Genomic DNA, 21,952 nt, shown 5'->3' on the forward strand with positions numbered 1-21,952 from the left:
TTTGTCTTGATCATGTAGAGTAGACATTCAATGAATGTTTGTTAACTGGATGAACATGTGTGCTTGTTTGGGCAGGTACATATGCATTCACAATATCATTGTATTTCATTTCTACAGATGATGTTTTCAATCAGAGAGTACAGCTGTGTTTGAAAAGACTGCTACCAATATTCTTTCTACATTGTGTATGTGAATTGGCTTTTCAGTTTAGGGACTGTAGCTATTTGAAGAGATTGAGAATTTGTCTCTTAAATTCAGTTGGCCTAAAAGGCTTTGCTAAAAAAAAAATAAAAAAGCAGTCACATTCCTTATAGTGGAACATCAGGTGTTCTGTTAGCTGCTGTTTCTCAGGAGCTCACAGCCCTGTCGCATTTTTAAACAGCTGTGTTATTCCACATCCTTGAAGGGCTTCTTCTTCCTTTTTGGGGGGTGGAATTTCTCTACGTCAGCTCACAAGGTCATAGCTGCTCTGACTGACAATATTCCATAGGCTCCACACAGGACAATAATGATTTGACAGTGACTTAGTGCTCCCATTCTGAGTGTGTGAAAAGACTTTCTAATGAGGGATTCACCTTTTTTTTTTTTTGAATTATACTTTAAGTTCTGGGATACATGTGCAGCACGTGCAGGTTTGTTACATAATATACAAATGTCATGAAGATTTGCTGCACCCATCAACCTGTCATCTACATTAGGTATTTATCCTAATGCTATCCCTCTCCTAACCCCCAACCCCTGAAAGGCCCTGGTGTGTGATGTTCCCCCCGCAATGTTCATGTGTTCTCATTGTTCAATTCCCACTTATGAGTGAGAACATGCAGTGTTTGGTTTTCTGTTCCTGTGTTAGTTTGCTGAGAATGATGGTTTCCACCTTCATCCATGTTCCTGCGAAGGACATGAACGCATCCTTGTTTATGGCTGCTTAGTATTCCATGGTGTATATGTGCCATATTTTCTTCATTCAGTCTATCATTGATGGGCGTTTGGGTTGTTTCCAAGTCTTTGCTATTGTGAACAGTGCTGCAATAAATATACGTGTGCCGTGTCTTTATAGTAGAATGATTTATAATTTTTTTGGGTATATCCCAGTAATGGGATTGCTGAGTCAAATGGCATTTCTGGTTCTAGATCCTTGGGGAATCACCACACTGTCTCCAAAATGGTTGAACTAACTAACACTCTTACCAACAGTGTAAAAGTGTTCCTATTTCTCCACGTCCTCTCCAGCATCTCTTGTCTTCTGATTTTTAATGATTGCCATTCTAACTGGCATGAGATGGTATCTCACTGTGGTTTTGATTTGTATTTCTCTAATGACCAGTAATGATGAGCTTTTTTTTTAATATGTTTGTTGGCTGCATAAATGTTTTCTTTTGAGAATTATCTGTTCATATCCTTCACCCACTTTTTGATGAGGTTGTTTGTTTTTTTCTTGTAAATTTGATTAAGTTCTTTGTAGATTCTGGATATTAGCCTGTTGTCAGATGAATACATTGCAAAAATGTTCTCCCATTCTGTAGGTTGCCTGTTCACTCTGATGATAGTTTCTTTTGCTGTGCAGAAGCTTTTAAATTAGGTTCCATTTGTCGATTTTGTCTTTTGTTGCCATTGCTTTTGGTGTTTTAGGGATGAAGTCTTTGCCCATGCCTATGTCCTGAATAGCATTGCCTAGGTTTTCTTCTAGGGTTTTTATGATTTTAGGTCTTATGTTTAAGTCTTTAATCCATCTTTAATTTTTGTGTAAGGTGTAAGGAAGGGATCCAGATTCAGTCTTCTGCATATGGCTAGCCAGCAACATCACTTATTAAATAGGGAATCCTTTCCTCATTGCTTGTTTTATTAGGTTTGTCAAATATCAGATGGTTGTAGGTGTGTGGCATTGTTTCTGAGGACTCTGTTCTGTTTCGTTGGTCTATAAATCTGTTTTGGTATCAGTATCATGCTGTTTGGCTACTGTAGCCTTTTAGTATAGTTTGAAGTCAGGTAGTGTGATGCCTCCAGCTTTGTTCTTTTTACTTAAGATTATCTTGGCTTCATGGGCTCCTTTTTGGTTCCATATGAATTTTAAGTAGTTTTTTCTAATTCTTTGAAGAAAGTCAATGGTAGATTGATGGGAATAGCATTGAATCTGTAAATTACTTTGGGTAGTATGGCTGTTTTCGTGATCTTGATTCTTCCTATCTATGAGCATGGAATGTTTTTCTGTTTGTTTGTGTCCTCTTATTTCCTTGAGCAGTGGTTTGTAGTTCTCCTTGAAGAGGTCCTTCACAACCCTTGTAAGTTGTATTCCTAAGTACACTCTTCCCGAGGAGTATTTTTGTAGCAATTGTGAATGGGACTTCACTCACAATTTGGCTGCTTGTCTGCTATTGGTGTATAGGAATGCTTGTGATTTTGCATATTGTTACTGTATCCTGAGACTGCTAAGTTGCTTATCAGCCTTAGGAGATTTTGGGCTTACACAATGGGATTTTCTAAATATGCAATCATGTCATCTACAATCAGAGACAATTTGATTTTCTTCCTGTGTGAATAACTTCTATTTCTTTATCTTGCCTGATTGCCCAGGCCAGAACTGCCACTACTATGTTAAATAGGAGTGGTGAGAGAGGGCATTCTTGTTTTGTGCCAGTTTTCAAAGAGAATGCTTCGAGCTTTTCCCCATTCAGTATGATACTGACTGTGGGTTTGTCATAGATAGTTCTTATAATTTTAAGATACATTCCATCAATACCTAGTTTATTAAGAGTTTTTATCATGAAGGAATGTTGAATTTTTTTTTTTTTTTGAGACGGAGTTTCACTCTTGTTACCCAGGCTGGAGTGCAATGGCACAATCTCGGCTCATGGCAACCTCCGTCTCCTGGGTTCAGGCAATTCTCCTGCCTCAGCCTCCTGAGTAGCTGGGATTACAGGCACATGCCACCATGCCCAGCTAATTTTTTGTATTTTTAGTAGAGACGGGTTTCACCATGATGACCAGGATGGTCTCGATCTTTTGACCTCGTGATCCACCCGCCTTGGCCTCCCAGAGTGCTGGGTTTACAGGCGTGAGCCACTGCGCCCGGCCCAGGAGTGTTGAATTTTATTGAAGGCATTTTCTGCATCTGTTGAGACAAACGTGGTTTTTGTCTTTGGTTCTGTTTATGTGATGGATTGCATTTTTTGATTTGCATATGTTGAACCAGCCTTGCATCCTAGGGATGAAGCCAACTTGATTTTAGTAGATAAGTTTTTGATGTGCTGCTGGATTTGACTTGCTAGTATTTTCTTGAGGATTTTTGCATCAGTGTTCATCAGGGATATTGGCCTGAAATTTTCTTTTTTTGAGGTATCTCTGCCAGGTTTTGGTATCAGGATGATGCTGGCCTCATAAAATGAGTTAGGGAGGAGTTCCTTTTTTTCTATTGTTTGGAATAGTTTCAGAAGGAATGGTACCAGCTCTTCTTTGTACCTCTGGTAGAATTCGACTATGAATCCATCTGGTCCTGGGCTGTTTTTGGTTGGTAGGCTATTAATTAATGCTTTAATTTCAGAACTTGTTATTGATCTATTTAGGAATTCGACTTCTTCCTGATTTAGTCTGAAGAGAGTGTATGTGTCCAGGAATTTACCAATTTCTTCTAGATTTTCTAGTTTATTTGCGTAGAGGTGTTTGTAGTATTCTCTGATGGTAGTTTGTATTTCTCTGGGATCAGTGATGATATCCCCTTTATCGTTTTTTATTGTGTCTCTTTGATTCTTCTCTCTTTTCTTCTTTATTAGTCTTGCTAGTGGTCTATTTTGTTAATCTTTTCAAAAAAAATCAGCTTCTGTATTCATTGATTTTTTTTGAAGGATTTTTGTGTGTGTCTCTATCTCCTTTATTTCTGCTCTGATCTTAGTTATTTATTGTCTTCTGGCAGCTTTTGAATTTGTTTGCCTTTGCTTCTCTAGTTCTTTTAATTGTGATTTTAGGGTGTCAATTTTAGATCTTTCCTGCTTTCTCCTGCAGTCATGCATTGCTATAAATTTCCCTCTAAATACTGCTTTAGCTGTGTCCCAGAAATTCTGGTGCATTGTGTTTTTGTTTCCATTAGTTTCAAAGAACTTATTTATTTCTGCCTTAATGTTCTTATTTATCCAGTAGTCATTCTGGAGAGGTTGTTCAGTTTCCATGTAGTTGGGTGGTTTTGAGTGAGTTTCTTAATCCTGAATTCTAATTTGATTGCACTGTGGTCTGAGAGACTGTTTGTTATGATTTCTGTTCTTTTGCATTTACTGAGGAGTGTTTTACTTCCCATTATGTGGTCAATTTTAGAGTAAGTGCAATGTGGTGCTGAGAAAAATACATATTCTGTTGATTTCTGTAGATGTCTATTAGGTCTGCTTGGTCCAGAGCTGAGTTCAAGTCCTGAATATTCTTGTTAATTGTCTTGTTGATCTGTCTAATATTGACAGTGAGGTGTTAAAGTCTCCCACTATTATTGTGTGGAAGTCTAAGCCTCTTTGTAGGTTTCTATGAACTTGCTTTATGGATCTGAATGCTCCTGTATTGGGTGCATATATATTTAGGATAGTTATCTCTTTTCATTGCATTGGTCTCTTTACTATTATGTAATGCCCTTCTTTGTCTTTTTTTATTTTTGTTGGTTTAAGTCTGTTTTATCAGAGACACAGGATTGCAACCCCTACTTTTTTTCCTTCCCATTTGCTTGGTAAATATTCCTCTACCCCTTTATTTTGAGCCTACATGTGTCTCTGCATGTGACATGGGTCTCCTGAATATAGCATACTGATGGCTCTTTACTCTTTATCCAATTTGCCAGTCTGTGTCTTTTAATTGGGCAATTTAGCCCATTTACATTTATGATTAATATTGTTATGTGTGAATATGATCCTGTCATTTTGATGCTAGCTGCTTATTTTGCTTGTTAGTTGATGCAGTTTCCTAATAGTGTTGATGGTTTTTACAATTTGGTATGTTTTTTCAGTGGCTGGTACCAGTTGTTCCTTTCCATTTTTAGTGCTTCTTTCAGGAGCTCTTGTAAGGTAGGCCTGGTGGTGACAAAAATCTCTCAGCATTTGCTTGTCTGCAAAAGATTTGATTTCTCCTTCATTATGAAGCTCAGTTTGGCTGAATATGAAATTCTGGGTTGAAAATTCTTTTCTTTAAGAATGTTGAATATTGTCCCTCACTCTCATCTGGATTGTAGGGTTTCTGCAGAGAGATCTGCTGTTAGTCTGATGGGCTTCCCTTTGTGGGTAACCTAATCTTTCTCTATGGCTGCCCTTAGCATTTTTTCCTTCATTTCAACCTTGCTGAATCTAACAATTATGTGTCTTGGGGTTGCTCTTCTTGAGGAGTATCTTTGTGGTGTTTCCTCTATTTCCTGAATTTGAATGTTGGCCTGTCTTGCTAGGCTGGTGGAGTTCTGGATAATGTCCTAAAGAGTGTTTCCTGACTTGGTTCTATTCTCCCTGCCACTTTCAGGTATATCAATCAAACATAGGTTTGGTCTTTTTACATAGTCCCATATTTCCTGGAGGCATTGTTTATTCCTTTTCATTCTTTTTTTTTCTTCTAATTTTGTCTTCACAGTTTATTTCATTAAGTTGATCTTCAATTTCTGATATCCTTTCTTATATTTGATCAAATTGGCTATTGATACTTGTGCATTTTTCACCAAGTTCTCTTGCCCTGTTTTTCAGCTCCATCAAGTTATTTTTGTTCTTCTCTAAACTGGTTATTCTAATAAGCAATTCCTCTAACCTTTTTTACAGGTTCTTAGCTTTCTTTCATTGTGTTAGAGCATACTTCTTTAGCTCAAAGGAGTTTGTTTTTACCCCTCTGAAGCCAACTTCTGTCAATTTGTCAAACTCATTCTTTGTCCTGTTTTGTTCCCTTGCTGTGAGGAGCTGTGATCCTTTGGAGAAAATGGGGCATTCTGGTTTATGGAATTTTCAGCCTTTTTGAGCTGGTTTTTCCTCATCCTTGTGGATTTATCTACCTTTGGTCTTTTATGCTGGTGACCTTCAGATGGGGTTTCTGTGGTTTCTGTGTATAGATCCTTTTTGTTGATGTTGATGCTATTCCTTTCTGTTTGTTAGTTTTTATTCTAACAGGCCCCTCTGCGGTAGGTCTGCTGCAGTTTGCTGTATAGCCCACTCCAGACCCTGTTTGCCTGGGTTTTACCAGCAGAGACTGTAGAACAGCAAAGATTGTTGCCTGTTCCTTCCCCCGGATGCTTTATTCCAGAGAGGCATCTGCAAGATGCGAGCTGGAGCTCTCCTGTATGAGGTGTCTGTCGACCCCTGCTGGGAGGTGTCTCCCAGTCTAGAGGCAGGGGTCAGGGACCCACTTGAGGAGGCAGTCTGTCCCTTAACAGAACTTGAGCTGGGAGATTCACTGTTCTCTTCAGAGCCGGTAGGCAGGAAAGTTTTTGTCTGCTACAGCTGTACCCACAGCTGCCTCTTCTCCGGTGCTCTGTACCAGGGAGATGGGAGTTTGATCTCTAAGGCCCTGACTGGGGCTGCTGCCTTTCTTTCAGAGATGCCCTGCCCAGAGAGGAGGAATCTAGAGAGGTAGTCAGGCTAAAGGGGCTTTGAGGAGCTGCAGTGGACTTCTACCCAGTCCGAACTTCCTGGTAGCTTTGTTTATACTGTGAAGGGAAAACTACCTGCTCAAGCCTCAGTAATGGCAGATACCCCTCCCTTCACAAAGCTCAAGTGTGCCAGGTCAACTTCAGACTGGTGTGCTGGCAGCGAGAATTTCAAGCCAGTGGATCTTAGCTTGCTGGGATCTGTGGGAGTGGGATCTGCTGAGGTAGACTACCTGGCTCCCTGGCTTCAGCCCCTTTTCCAAGGGAGTGAAGGGTTCTGTCTCAGTGGTTTTCCAGGTGCAACTGGGGTGTGAAAAAAAACCTCCTGCAGCTAGCTTTGTATCTGCTCAAATGACTGCACAATTTTGTGCTTGATACCCAGGGCCCTGGTGGCATAGGCATCTGAGGGAATCTCTTGGTCTGTGGATTGCAAAGACCATGGGAAAAGCATAGTATCTGGGCTGGAATGCACTCTCCCTCATGGCATGGTCCCTCAAGGCTTCCCTTGGCTAGGGGAGGGAGTTCCCTAACCCCTTGTGCTTCCTGGGTAAGATGATGCCTTACCCTGTTTCAGCTTGCCCACTGTGGGCTGCTCCCACTGTCCAACCAGTCCCAGTGAGATGAGCTGGGTACCTCAGTTGGAATGCAGAAATGACCCATCTTCTGTGTTGATCTCATTGGGAGTTGCAGACTGGAGCTGTTCCCATTTGGCCATCTTGCCACTTATAATTGAGTTCATTCTCATTTTTTTTCTTAATTTCTCTGAATGTAGGAATTTCAATTTGATATGCACGGATGTCAATACTGACCCATGGTAGTCATTTGTGATCCTGAACAAATGACTTAAACTCTCTCTAAGCCTCAGTTTTCTTGCATAAAATAGGGATAATAACTCTACCTACCTTAGGATACAGTAGTGAGGATTGTAATGTAACATGGGCCCAGGCGATAGATGTTAGAGATAATGATTGAGAAATACTGTGTGACTAGAGCAGATGTCTGTAAATCATCAGCTGGTGACGCACAAAGCATGCTTTCAACAGACAGTAGCTAAAATCATGGTGATATTAATGATGACATTGGTGATAATAATGATAAAAATGATAGCAGCTATGACTGATCATAAGGTAGTATTTGTTAAATGACTCAAAAAGCCAGAACTGACTTTAGCAGTAGATCCTATTCTCAGTGTCTTACATTTTCATTTACAATATAAATGTTTGGTTTGTATATTTTGCCTAGAAGACAATCTAGTTGAAAATAGTCCACTACTCTCCTACTGCTTTTAACTAGGAAAGTATTCTCTCTTTACGCTCATCCAAACAAGATATGTTTTCCTTCACTTTTTAATCTATTCTTACGAAATCTCTGTCTAAATTCTATGTATTGAGTCATCTGAAGACTCTCTTTTCCATTTTGTTACAGAACCAAAAATTTCAGTTTATCTAGACCTGATGCATTGTGAATGAAGAAACATATGTAGAGAGCCACTACTTGCCCAACATCTCTTGGTTAGTCATAGCCTCAGTGGAACTGAGACTAAGGTTTCCATTTTTTATCTGACTGTGGTGCTTTCTGAAGTAAATATAGGATTTGAGATCCATATTTTCTGCTTGCATGACTGTGTTGAGGTCTTTCCTTTTCAAACTGGAGCCTTCATTGTTTTTGTCCTGTATGTAGAGCTTCATTTATAGATGTTTTTTCCCCTCAAGTGGTCCAGTCTAACAATAAGATCACAAACTGCTTTTTGATGGGGACCATTTCTCATATTTCTTTTTCTAATCTCTGGTATAGAGTTTTATACTGATATGCTACTCAGTGATTTGCTGGTTGAATTAATTTTAATTAAATGAAAAGAATGTCACGCAGCTCCAACAATGACACTTTTTGTTTAATTATTAAAAAAAATTTGTTATCTATTTCCTGTGAAAGACTGTATCTCTGAGTATTTGCTGACCAAGTGGCTAAATTTTATCTAGGAAATTTCCAGTGAGAATTGCTGATGTCCTGAATAGTATCTCAGGTGTAGACTGGCAGGTAGGCTCAAATTTCTTCAAGTTTATTATTTCTTTAAGTGCTGCCTCAATGCTGCCAGGTAGCATACGATCAACTGCATCTCCTTTTGAATATACACTTTAAGAACATTATCAAACAACAGAAGATGAATGCTTCTGGGCCATTGGACAAGGTTTACAACGTTACGTCAGGAAATTTTACTCTAGGTGTGGGTTACATCTCTCATTGCAAATAGAATGTTCAATATCTGTCGAGTGACTATCATGTATTAAGGGTTGCTAGGCACTCTCACATACATTATCTAATTTGTTTCTCATAAAAAGTCTGTGAAGTGAATATTATTATCCCTATTATGTCAATGCCTAAATTGGGAAATGAAGAGGCCCTGTGATCTACACAGGTCACACAGACAGGCCTATACATATTTCCAATAAGCTTTGAAAGTATTTATGCATTATCTTAAAAAGTCTTTTAATTATTTTGTGCTCATGTAAGGCATGTGTTGAATTTAATTACTAAAATCATTGCTCTATTTTCATGAATTTAGACAATTTTCAAGATCAAATTTTTATTTTCCTGTTTCCTTGTTAAATATAACATTGCAATATAGAAGAAATATTATGTTTAGGATATTCTAAGAAAATATTTTTTGTTAATGATTCGAAAATCCAGCAGATTTTTAGACCATACATAAACTGCACATATGTTTATGTTAATAAATATTTGGCTTAAAAATGTAATACTAAACCAAATTCATATTATTAATTTTGATTATTACTCCTTTAAGTGTTTGGATATGATCGTCATATATTAATATTACTTATGCTATTGTTTGATTAGACAGACCCAGAATTCACCAACTAGTCAGGTGATTGCAAAAGTCTTCTCATATCAATGTTTAAAATTAAGCTCTTTAATATTAGAAATTAGAAATTTTTAGCAAGTAGTGATACTTTCAAAGCTTATTGGAAATATGTATAGGCCTGTCTATGTGACCTGCATAGATCACATGGCCTTTTCATTTCCCAATTTAGGCATCGATATAATAAGGATAATAATATTTACTTTATAGACTTTTCGTGAGAAACAAATTATAGAATGTATGTGACAGTGCCTAGCACAATCCTCAGTACATTACTAAACTCTTATTTTAATTTAATTAGATAATTTTTCGCTCATATTTTGCTGCTTAGCCTACCTCAGTGACCACCTTTTGAGCACCATGATGACAAATTGCAGTCAGAGGTGAGAATAGCCCCATTAAAAGTTGCAGGAATTGCTGCAGAGGGGGAAGTGGAATTTCCAGACCAAACTCAAATGTAATCCATGGTATCTTCATGCTTTTATCATGCTTCTGGGACACTGCAGTGAAGCAAGGATAAGGGAAATTGGAATTTCTACAGATGTGTATGGATTGAAGTGTGAATAAACCTGAGGATGTCTGGCAAGAATAACTTTCTTTATCTCACACGCCAGCTTCTGCTGTGATTAGCATCATTGTTCAAAACACAAATACACTAATTAGATGTTTTAAGCTGCTGCTACCTGAGGAGGCTTAATCTTCTTTGATATTATTTTACAATAGACTTTCCCTCCCCCATTATCATTTGTGAACTAAATTGAAACTTTAAAAAAAAATGCTACTAGGTTACTGAAAAGTTGTGTGTAACTGTTTTTATTGCAGCAGATAGTTTGCATTTAACCACAAAGGGACATAATTTTGCTGGTTGTGGGGAGTTCCCAATCCAACACAAAAGCAAAACCAAAACAGTACTTTTATAAACTTAGTAACAGATGGTTCAAAGTACCATTGAATTTTAATAGTAGTACTCTGCCCACTAGGAAAAACTTTCAAGAGACCAATTTATCTACTTTTGTTTGATGAAACACAATTGTTTTCTGAAGGTAAAATCAACTCCTGAGCAAGAAAAAAATTAAAAGTGATTCTAACATGATGGTATACATTTGTTAAAACCCATAGAATGGTATAACACAGAGTGAACCCTAATGTAAAGTATGGATTTTAGTTAATAATGTATCATTGTTGTTCATCATTTATAACAAATGTATCACACAAATGTAAGATATTAATAATAGGGGAAACTGTGGGAAGGGATTAGGCTATAAGGCAATTCTGTATTCTTTTTGCTCAATTTTTCTATAAAGCTAAAGTTTCCCCCAAAATTAAGTCTATTAGGTAAAAAGAGAAGTAAGTGGAAGGTAGATCCCTTCTCTTACATGAAGTTTAAAGGTCAGAAAGTTTACTTATATTAGGGCTGTGAGGGCTTTAAATTTGCATCAATGGTAATCATTATGACAATGGTAAGCTGTGGGCCCTGTGTTTCCCATCCCAACAGAATTATAAAAGATATTAATTAAAAACTACATTTGAGATATAATTTTGAGAAATTTAAAAGTTTTCTTTTCCTCAGGGCTTCTCAGCACCTTTAATTTATTAATATAATATAGAAAACACCTTTTTGCTTGGCAAGAGTAATGCCATCTTGAAGCAAAACCACCATGATGACTGATGTTGGGCTACTGCATAGAGTGTTCCTGCAGTAAGGTCCAGAAAGAATGCCTGTAGCATAGAAAACTTGTGACCCCTGGGGAAGTTTTGTGTGTGTGTGAGGGCACACACACACACACACAAAACTTCCCCTTCCCCAGGGGTCACAAGTTTTGCAAGAGAGTCTGAGACAGGACTAGCTGTACATGTTTCACCAAAAACAACAGTTTGCTATATAAGAATACTTTCTCAAGTGAAGGTGCGGGGATTAAATGTTTTTTTCTGAGAAACTGGATTTGTCAGTCTCTTTCTTTGGCCTCTCAGCTTCCTTGGCCTTTGGAAGTAGGTTTGCATAGACCTGCTCACTGTAGAACATGCAACAAAACATGGCTTTCCAAATGGGAGCTATTGTATGCAGCATTTCTGAAACTTTTAAACTGTGGAATAATTTTCTCAAAGAGCCAGTGTTCCCCAAGTAGAATACACTTGGGGGAATCTTGTATCCTAATAGTTTCATGCAAGTTACATGACTGATTCTCTGAGGGAAGGCATTCTGTGAAATTATAGTAAACATGATACTCAGACAGTAAACGTTGACCCTTCACCATCCTGTCATATTCAGTCAATCTGCATGTTCTATTGCTTTATATTTCATAATTTTGCTTGCTTGCTTTTTATCAAACCCTTTGCATCCCCTTGCTGCCATCCTAATTCATGGCATAATAATCTAGTTATTATGTTTATTATTCATATTAATTATTCAATCTAATTGTTGAAAGTATAGGTAGGTGACACTTATTTAATGACATCACTATTTTAAGCCATCACTTCTTTTGCAACTCTTTCTTTCACAGTTGCTATCTCTCAACTTTCATCTGAGAGTTCAAGTCTATTCTAGATTAAGGGGTAGGGTGGCCAGCTTTCCCAGTTGGTCTGGGATTAAGAGATTTCCTATGATGTAGGACTTTAAGTGTTAGAAGATGAGAAGCACCTGCTAGAACCTGAAAAGTAGCTGGCAAATGGAGACAAGTTTGTCACCCTACTCTGGAATAATTTTGACAAAAGACCTTAGGGCATTAGTTGGTTTTACTGCTAGCCACCTTAATCCACTTGAGAATTGGATTCCGAAAGTGTTCTTCAGCACCTTCATTTCCTTCTGCGTCTGAGTCCCAGCACTGAATTAGTCCCTGTGGCTGAACCTAGAAATCTGCTCACTGCCACGCTTTTCTGAAAACCTGTTTTTTGAGAGTCTGAATTCTCATCTGTTGATTGCTATGTAAACTTCCATCAGTTGTTTGCCTCACCTCTGAGGGTTAGGTCTCTTAAATTCTGGTGACTCTGAGTCTAGACTTTCCTATTGCTGGGGCTGCTTGGGTCTGAAAAATCAAGATTCACGGTATGGGACTAGATGTGCAGGTTTAGGAACCCTAACTTAATGGCTCATTCAACAGTTTCCCTTTTCCCCCCAAAAAATTAACTTAAAAATGTTTAATGGCAGTTTCATTTACATAGGGTGACATGCACAGATCTTAAAGAATGACACTTTGAGGAGTTTTGATGAATGCATATACCCATATAACTCACATCTCTATCAAGATGTAGGATCTTCTCATCACTATAGAAATTTCCATCTTGCTGTCAACAACATAGTCCTTGACTGCTTGCCTCCTCCTATCACAGGCAATCACAGCTCTGTTTTCTATCTCTACAGAATAGTTTTGTCTGTTCTGAAACTTCATGTAAGCAGATATATACAGCATATACTCTTGTTTTATTTCTCACTCAGTGTGTTTTGAGATTCATTTGTGTTGGTACATGTTTCAGTAGCTTATTCTGAAAATGTAATGTCCTATGGTTTGTATGTATAAGGTAAGGAAGATCTCCTTAATTGGAGAGCAAGAAATATTGCTGAACATCTTTAGTCCTACCTCAGACTACATACATGCCATTAAATAAATAGATTTTCATATAAAAGATACTAAATACAATTCCACGCTTTTGAAAATAACTTAATTGACTTATTCATTTAAGACTCTTCTTTCAAAAACTTATGATTGATAGAACTGATAAGATTCAAGTCAGACTTCTATATTGCATACAGTTTTATTTGAAAGCACTTTGAAAAAGAGTTTGAAGCAGTTCAAGTGTTTTTAGAATTCAATACAAAGTTCAAATATGTAATATTGTAACAGAGGTTACCTTCTTTAATATTGGATATATCACAATGTAACATTCCATAATAATATTTAAAATAAAGTTTTGATAATTGTAAAAAAGAATTGTAAACTGCAGATGATTATAATTAACCATAAATGTTTACTGATCACCTATCATGTATAAGATGACATGCTCTACATGGGAAAGGGAACATTCAGGGAAGATAATGAGAAATAAGAATGATTAAGTCACAGTCAAGTGCAAGGTGAGTTTTTAATTTTTATTTTTTGAGATGGAGTCTTGCTCTGTTGCCCAGGCTGAAGTGCAGTGGTGTCATCTTGGCTCACTGCAACCTCCACCTCCTGGGTTCAGGCAATTCTCCTGCCTCAACCTCCCAGGTAGCTGGGACTACAGACACCGTGCCACCACGCCTGGCTAATTTTTGTATTTTTAGTAGAGATGGGGTTTTGACATGTTAGCCAGGCTGGTCCCAAAATCTTGACCTCAAATGATCCTCCCTCCTCAGCCTCCCAGGTGCTGGGATTACAGGTGTGAGCCACTGCACCTGACCAAGAGTTTTGGTTTTATCCAATCAGAAATGGGAACTATTCAGATGTTGATTTTTTTAAACTAACTTATATTGCATAATCAAATTTTAGAAAAGTAATTTTCCTGAAGTGTATAGAATAGACTTAAAATATTATTTTAATAATGTAAATATAATTGAAATGAGTACATTGAGAATTAAAACCCTGTTTAGTAAGATCCACCCCAAAATATATGTGCAAGGTTAGAATCTATCATTCTGTAACTAATGCCAAGAATCAACCCCATCTTTGGAAAATACTTCAAAAAGAGTTTCAATGAACCTGGAGCAGTGTGTGGCTCATGCCTGTAATTTCTGGGTGTGGTGAAACGTGCTTGTGGTCCCAGCTATTCAGGACGCTAAGGTGGGAAAATCTCTTGAGACTGGGAGGTAAAGGCTGCAGTGAGCCAAGATCGTACCACTGCACCCAAACCTGGGTGACAGAGTGAGATCCTATCTGAAAAAAAAAAAACCGCAAACAACAACAACAACAAAAGAGTTTCAGGCCTGGTGAAGTGGATCACATGTATAATCCCAGCACTTTGGAAGACCAAGGCAAGAGGTTTACATGAGTTCAGGAATTCAAGATCAGACTTAGACCTCATCTCTACTTAAAAAAATAAAATTAGCCAGGTGGAGTGGCAGTGACCTGTAGTCCCAGCTACTCATGAGGCTGAGGCAGGAGGACCCCTTGGGCCCAAGAGGTCAAAGCTGCAGTGAGCTATGGTTGCACCACTGCACTCCAGCCTGGGCGACACAGTGAGACCCTGTCTCAAACAAAAAAAAGAGTTTTAGTTAACAAATATTTTAGTTAACTAAAGTTTCAGTAAGGCAGGAGGAATAAATTTTGAGATCTGTTGCACAGCAGAGTGACTATAGTTAACAATAATGTACTGTATGTCTTAGAATAACTAAGAGAGTAAATTTCAAATATCTTACCACAAAAATGATAAGTGAGTTGACAGTTATGTTAACTTGATTTAATTACTCCATATTGTATACACATATCAAAATAGAACAACATACTTCATAAATGTATACAATTATGATTGTCAATACAAGTAACATTAATAAAAATAAATAAATTTTCAGAAAGCGTAAAAAAGAAATTATTATCTAATGGATGAAAATGATTGGTTTTAACCTGTTCCCGGTTGCCATTACTTTTTAAATGCTGAGTTGTAGTCTATTAGGCAAATACAGTCATCCAGCTGTACTTTCAGGGGGATTAGTTTCAGGAACAACCCCTCCATACCAAAATCAGTGGACGCTCAAATCTCTTTTATAAAGTGGCATAGTGTTCCATTCTCCTATTGTTTTAAATCATCTCTAAATTACTTATAATACCTAGTACAAAGTAAATGCTATGTAAGTATTTGTTATAGTGTGTTTTTTTTCTTTTAATTGTTGTAGTGTTATTTTTTATTTTTCTCTCCTGAGATTTTTGATCTTTATTTTTTGAATCCACAGATGTGGAACCTGTGAATATGGAGGGCTAATTGTACATTATAATTATCTGCTGTCTTGTTGATACACTTTTGAGTTGTTCCAGCTTTTGCTATTATAAGCAAAGCTGGCATAAACATTTATGTTCAGCTTTTTTTTGGTGGATGTAGGTTTCCATTGTCTTGGATGACTCCCTATAAATAAAAGTGTTGAGTCATACTTTAGGTGTAGGTTTATAATTATAAAAACTTCCAAACCATTTTCCAGTGTAGTTTTATTATTTTATACTCCTACGAATAACGTAGGAGAGTTCTGGTTTTCCTATATCCTTGTCAATATTTGGCAATGTTAGTCATTTTAATTTTAGTCATTTTTGTGGGCATGAAATGGTATCTCATTTTGGTTTTAATTTGTATATTTCTGCTGACTAATGATATAGAATACTTTTTCATATGTTTATTGGCCACTTACAAATTTTCCATTGTCAAATGCCTTTTCTTGTCTTTTGCCCATTAAACACAATTGTTTGTTTGTGTTTATTATTGAATTGTAGGAAATGTTTTATATAATCTAGGATTTGTGTGTACCATTAATATTGTCAGCTATCAAGAGTATTCAAATATGTATCATCTAAACTGTGGCTTGTCTATTCATTTTCTTAATGGTGACTTAGGATAAATGGAAACTTTTAATTTTGATGAAGTCTCTTTTTTTCTATTATGGTATAAGTGTTTTCCGTATCTTAAGAAATCTTTGCCCACTGCAAGGTCAGAAAACCATCTTTAAAAAAGATGTATTTTAATAACTTTATATATTTTAGCTTTTATGTTGAGGTGTACAATTCATCTTGAATAAATATTTATGTTTACAATGTAAGATAAGAGATGAAGTTCATTTTTTCCTCATTGATATTATATTACTTGGCATTGGCTTTTTACAAATTATTTTATTTTATTTTTAATTGACAATAATGATATATAATATGGGGTATAAGGTGCATGTGATATTTTTTACATGCATACACATTGTAGAATCAGCAAATCAGACTCATTATCTGTCATCTCAAATATTTGTTATTCTTTTTAGTGGGAACATTTGAAATCCTCTCTTGTAGCCATTTTGAAATAGGTAATATATTATTAGTAAGTATAGTTACTGTACTGTGCAATGGAACACCAGAGCTTATTTCTCTTTTCTAACAGAAACTTTGTACCCATTAACCAATGTCTCCCCTTTCCTTGTCCACCTTTCCTTCCTCCAGCCACTGGTAACCACCATTCTGCTTTCCATTTTTACAAGTTTGTCCTTTTTAAAATTTCACATATAAGTGAGATTATATGGTATTTGTCTCACTGTGCCTCACTTATTTCACTTACCAGAATGCCCTCTAGCTTCATCCATATTGTTGAGAATGACAGAATTTCCTTTTTTTATGAGGCTGAATAGTATTCCAGCATGTGTGTGTGTGTGTGTGTGGTATACATAATACACACACAAACACACACAAACACACACACACACACACACACACATATATATATAATTTAAAAAATCCATTCATCTGTTGATGGACACATTGTTTTTATGACTATTAGAATAGTGATGCAATAAACATGGGAGTGTAGACATCTCTTCAACATACTGATTTAATTTCTGTGGGATTGGGGAATTGACTTTTGATATCTAAACTTAGTATATAATACCTCAAAAGTCATAATGCCAATTATTTTGAGTTATAAAGTTGTTTGGCTATCAATCCATATTTTTGAATGAGATAGTTATATTGCAGGTAGACCCATTGAGGAGACTAGCAGGTGGTCTTGTTGATTCTTGTTGAAACTGAAATTAGAGTAAAGGGACATCCAAATGCTTATCCAATGGACTACAATGACTTACAACTAATTCAAACCTTTCTTTTTCTAATTTTTCTTCCCAAATAAAACTACAGCAGCAACAGCAACAAAAACAACAAAACCTTACTTATTTCTTACAGTTTTCTGATGTGTTTCAGTGTCTACAGTCACTGCTGAGTTTGCATCTGTTTCATGTTGTATCTTACTGGTAACATATGGAAGAAACTTCTTATTCATATAAGTATGCTAGTTCTAAAACATAACATGGAATCACGTACAACTCAGTGCTACTTGGTAGCAATAAACAGAAACCTACCTCAAAGGACTGTAAGCAAAAAGAGAATTGAATTAGATTATGTAATTTGACAAGTCCAAAGCCTGGAGATGGTTTAAGCAAAATTTGTACTGAAAAATTTTCTTACATAAAACAGGTAAAACAAATTTGGTAAACCTAATTTTTTAATAGTGCAAGTAGTCAACTGCTGTCATTCCCAGAAACTATTATTTGTAGATAGTAAAACTGTATGGAGACTTAAAAAATACCCTATAAAAAAAGGCAGAGCAAATTACTTAAATAAAATTATGACATTAGTTCCAAATAGTAACAATACAATTTGTATCCATTTTCTAGAAAATATCTGCAATTAAAAAAAGAACACTGATGCGTTAGCTCAAATTAATCAGTGTTTTCTTTGTACACTCAGATTGCAACCTAAGTATTAGTTTGTTGAGTTTGGTTTAGTGGATATTTATTCAGGATTTTTTACAAAAACAAAGAAACAGAGAAGAGGAACAGTGCTGTGCAAATGACCTCGGGGTTCAGGAGAGACTCAAATGCTTGCTTCTCCTCTGAGGTTATTACCATCTCTTACTTGTTTGACGTTTAGAGATATTGCAGGAGATAGTTGAAAAGCAGAGGTTGACTGCATTTCCAGCGGTGTTTTGCTCTGCTGGTATTTGTTCCTCGGTGCTGCTGTGCAAAGGGCCAGAGCTGCATCTGATGGATCTTTTCTTCAGGTTGTGCAGGCTGGCTGCCTTGATGTAGTTGCTGATGTTGGCTGCTGACGATCCTTATTCTTTACATTTGCCTGGTCCTCATTTAACCGGAAAACACAGTAGCTGTAGCTGCACATAGACTTTTCCTCTTTCTGTTCCCCCTCATACCCCTCCCTAGACCTCTCTGGGCTTTGACGTCATGTGTGCTCCTTTCAGTTGCCATAGCAACCCCATTCCCCAAGCCCTCTCTGTCCGTCTCCTCTGGTAGGTTCCACAATGGTACAGGCAGCATCACGCTGCACAATGGTTTCTAGGCAGTGAAAGAGGGTGATTCAGCAAGCCACTCTTCTTCTTCTTTTCTCTTTAACCTCCCCTTCACTTTTAATTTTTATGGGGGTGGGTGGTGCTTGCTATATGCTTACCTTTTTCTTTTCTTTTTTCATTTTTACAAATTTCCTTTTTTGTCCTCACCCCTCAATTCCTAGGGGCTTGAGTGAGTTTAAGATTGGGTTTTCTTGGAAATTACCTGTCCATCATTAATTTTAAACAATTTCCCTATCTCCAAAGAATCTCTTCCTTATTATAGTCTGGAATGTGGTTAACGAAAAACAAGTAGGGAGGATTTCTGGGGCAAACACTGCCGGATCAGGATCGCAGTTCTCAGGCACGGAATGGTAGGTGGCTCTTTGCTCGTTCTGGGTTCTAACCTGTGTTTGGAGGGTGGGGTGATGTCTATTGATTGCTCCTGGTGGGGAGGGAGAGGGAGTTTGGAGGAGACGCTAGAAATGGGGTGGAAAGCAGGTTAATCAAGTGAACTAGCTTTGAGGCAAAAAGCCACCAGCTTTACCCTCTATGCAGAACATCTCTTACCAGACTTGGGCGTGTTGAAATCTTTCTGTTTGGAGTGAGGGGTAGCAGAGGGAGGAAGGGAGCATTCTTATTGTGACCAGGGGTTTTTAGACCAATGCAGAGCTACAGAAGGAGAGAGAGAGAGAGAGAGAGAGAGAGAGAGAGAGAGAGAGAGAGAGAGAGAGAGAGAGAGAGAGAGAGAAACCACACAGAGAGGGAGAGGGAGAGAAAAAAAAAAACTGTGCTTGTTAGAACTGCTGACCTTAGTTCCATATCTGAAAAATACAATGGGTTCTATAAAACATTTAAAATAATGTCTTTTAGTTTGAATTTATGTTTGCTTCCTGAGATGTATAACTTAAATATTTTAAGATGTATTTTACTAAGGAGCAGTATTTATATATATTAGGTGTAAGACTAATGGCATTACTCTTGCAGAACAACTCTAGGCTAAATCTGAGCTGGAGAGAGGAACACAGAACAGGAGTCTGTTAGAGATAAGGGGAAGCATTGGCACTGCAGTCAGATAGGTAAGGGGTCCCTTTAAGAAAGTGATCTCCTAGTCACAGCAGGCAGCATTTTTTTTTTCATGGCAAGGTTCCCAGGTATTCTGTGCTGGGATACTGTGTCCCCTACAAATGTCAGAGCTCTTTTGAAAAAAAAAATCAGTAATAAGTATGGCGATATATTTATTAGAATCTATGTATTTATGCCTTCAACAAAAAAATGTAATTTACTGGAAAATCTGTAAGTAAATCAGATTATAGATATTACAAGAAAATTATCCATCTATATATTTTTCTCACCTTCCTCCCACACTTAAATCTAGAGACCTAGTCTCTGCTTTTACCACCTTAAACAGACAACTTCCCAGGGTACTGCAATTTAGCCACAGAAAAAGAATGGCTTATCCCAGAGCAGCAGGCTCTGAAGCAATCACAAGGTTGTTTACATGGGCTGCCTTTGGTGCAGAGCCTGACAGTGTCTATACAGCAGCTCTGCCTGCTTCTGTGATGTTGACGGTAACTTTTATGAACAAACTGCAAGGAAGCAGGCTAAGTCATATGGGACAGGCCACAGTTCAGGTGGAAAGTAAAGGAGTGAAAGTGCACCAGGCATTGCCAGGACAACATCCAGTATCTCCCTCTATCCCTAATCTGCTAGTTGTCGGACCCTGGAAGATCCCACAGAATGCTTATTAAAATATTTAAAGTGGTTGCAGTAAGGACCATTTTTCTCAGAGAAGCTTCTGTGAATTTTCTACTTTAGGTCAGTATAGATATTATAAATATATAACAAATAAATATATAAATGTAGCACAAGCTTCCGACTTCACTTCAGAACCATTGGATTTTAGGGGTTGGATGCTTTGGATGTAGCAGCTTGGCTGCCTCTGGTATGTATTCCCTTCTCTTCCTTGATCACACTCTTAAAATTGACATAAAGTATAGGGTTAGGTTATTTTATTATGTGGAGCAAACTGGGGTTTCTCTCCCCTACAATGGGACTAGAAAATCAGATGACAAAGGTGGTGTGACCTTAAATATTAGAGTCTTCATGCTTTCTCATTTGCATGTCATTCCTCCGCTGTTGCAAAGTACCTTCAATTTGAGGGGCTCCTGTTCTTAAAAAAACCCTCACAGTTTCAGTAAAAAGATTCTGGATAATGAGGCAGTAAGAAATTATATGTAGAGTGGAAAAATCAGCTGCCTCCAGCTTCCTGCCTGCTCGCCCCAGAACAGCATCTGCTGTTGAGAGGAGTGTGTTTGCCATGCTGGAAGGGGATGTTTATGAACAGATCCCAGAGGGACTGTGTGTGTTTTTGCTGTCATTGTCTGGTACGTCTGCAGCTATTAGTATTTAATGGTTTCATAGTACATGGTCTATATATTTTAAGGTTAGAATGAACTGAGAATTTATTGTCAATGCTATAAAATGTAAGTATTTTAAATTTATAGAAAAATTAATAAGATTTTCCTTCTTAGTATATCATACAGGAATATCACAAGCAAAACAAATTTGCCCAACCTAAGTAATCTGAAAAAGCCTCCCATGTTTAAAGGCATAAGCAAGGTTTTATTGTGGTTTCATGTAAATCAATCTCTTTCTTTGGGCGAAGCCTAGTTATAAATTCTTCTTAAGCTCATACTAAAAGCTAAAGACAAATTGGGTGTTTACTTGTTTGTTAAATATGGGAATAGATATTCTCCTTTCATGCTCCAGTTCTGGCCTCAGGTCACATTTGTAGCTAAAGGACTTTCAGTGGAATTGGTATGTTCAAACCGAATGATTGCTTGGCTGCTTATCAGAATAATGGACTCAAAACAAGAGAGACTTCCTTCAATTAGAATAAATAGCAAACACATTGTTGTCTTCAATTCTTTCTTCTTCATTGCCCTTTCTATTTCCTCTTACAGTCTCTTTTAAGCTTTTGGTTGGACATAGCAACAATCATACAAAAAGAGGCACGGAAGTGTCCAGTAGTGACAAGAATGGAGTACAATGCTCTGTTTGCTGCAGGAATGCTGAGTGCCTTCCTCTTACCACACATGCATCTATTATTGCATCTTCTTCTGAGGACCAAGGACTTGTGGAAAAAGTTGAGCCTAGGGACTAGTAGGGGAGATGCTTACTGGTAAAGAAAAACAGGGTCCATTTGCTTCTTTGGCATATTGGATGTATTTATTGCATTATATAAGTCTGAGATGAGACACTGTATTGCTGATTCAGATAAAAAGATCATGCTGCATATTGATTGTTTAGAAAAATGTAACTTAGAATTGGAGCCCATCTTTTCAGAAATTGACCTACCTGTACATATTTGCATAGTGAAGTTGTAAGGTTTTGACTAAAGATTATTCAGTTTGAGTACATTTTATCCTCATGAGCCAATCAAGGCAAAGAAGGGGAAAATATGAAAACTGTTTTGCATACCTTTTGTTTTCTGTATTTAATAG

The 21,952-nt window shown here is 37.3% G+C and overlaps 1 protein-coding gene across 30 annotated transcripts in view; it reads left to right on the forward strand.

Annotated features, from left to right (window-relative positions):
• The window catches only part of MAPK10 (mitogen-activated protein kinase 10), a 580,859-nt gene that overhangs the window by 221,148 nt on the left and 337,759 nt on the right, over positions 1 to 21,952 (forward strand). For 18 of the 30 annotated variants that reach the window (XM_078366904.1, XM_078366895.1, XM_078366905.1 and 15 more), the window contains exon 1: positions 18,413 to 18,820. The exons of 3 other annotated variants lie outside the window; for them this stretch is intronic. The gene's annotated coding sequence lies outside the window, so the exon portion shown is untranslated. Of the gene's footprint in view, positions 1 to 18,412; positions 18,821 to 20,329; positions 20,392 to 20,748; positions 20,834 to 21,952 lie in introns of those variants that run through there. 9 more of the 30 variants (XM_078366903.1, XM_078366893.1, XM_035294563.3 and 6 more) reach the window with 2 other exon arrangements.

The sequence above is a fragment of the Callithrix jacchus genome, chromosome 3 (genome assembly GCF_049354715.1).
Source record: "Callithrix jacchus isolate 240 chromosome 3, calJac240_pri, whole genome shotgun sequence".
NCBI classification, from domain to species: Eukaryota; Metazoa; Chordata; class Mammalia; order Primates; family Cebidae; genus Callithrix; species Callithrix jacchus.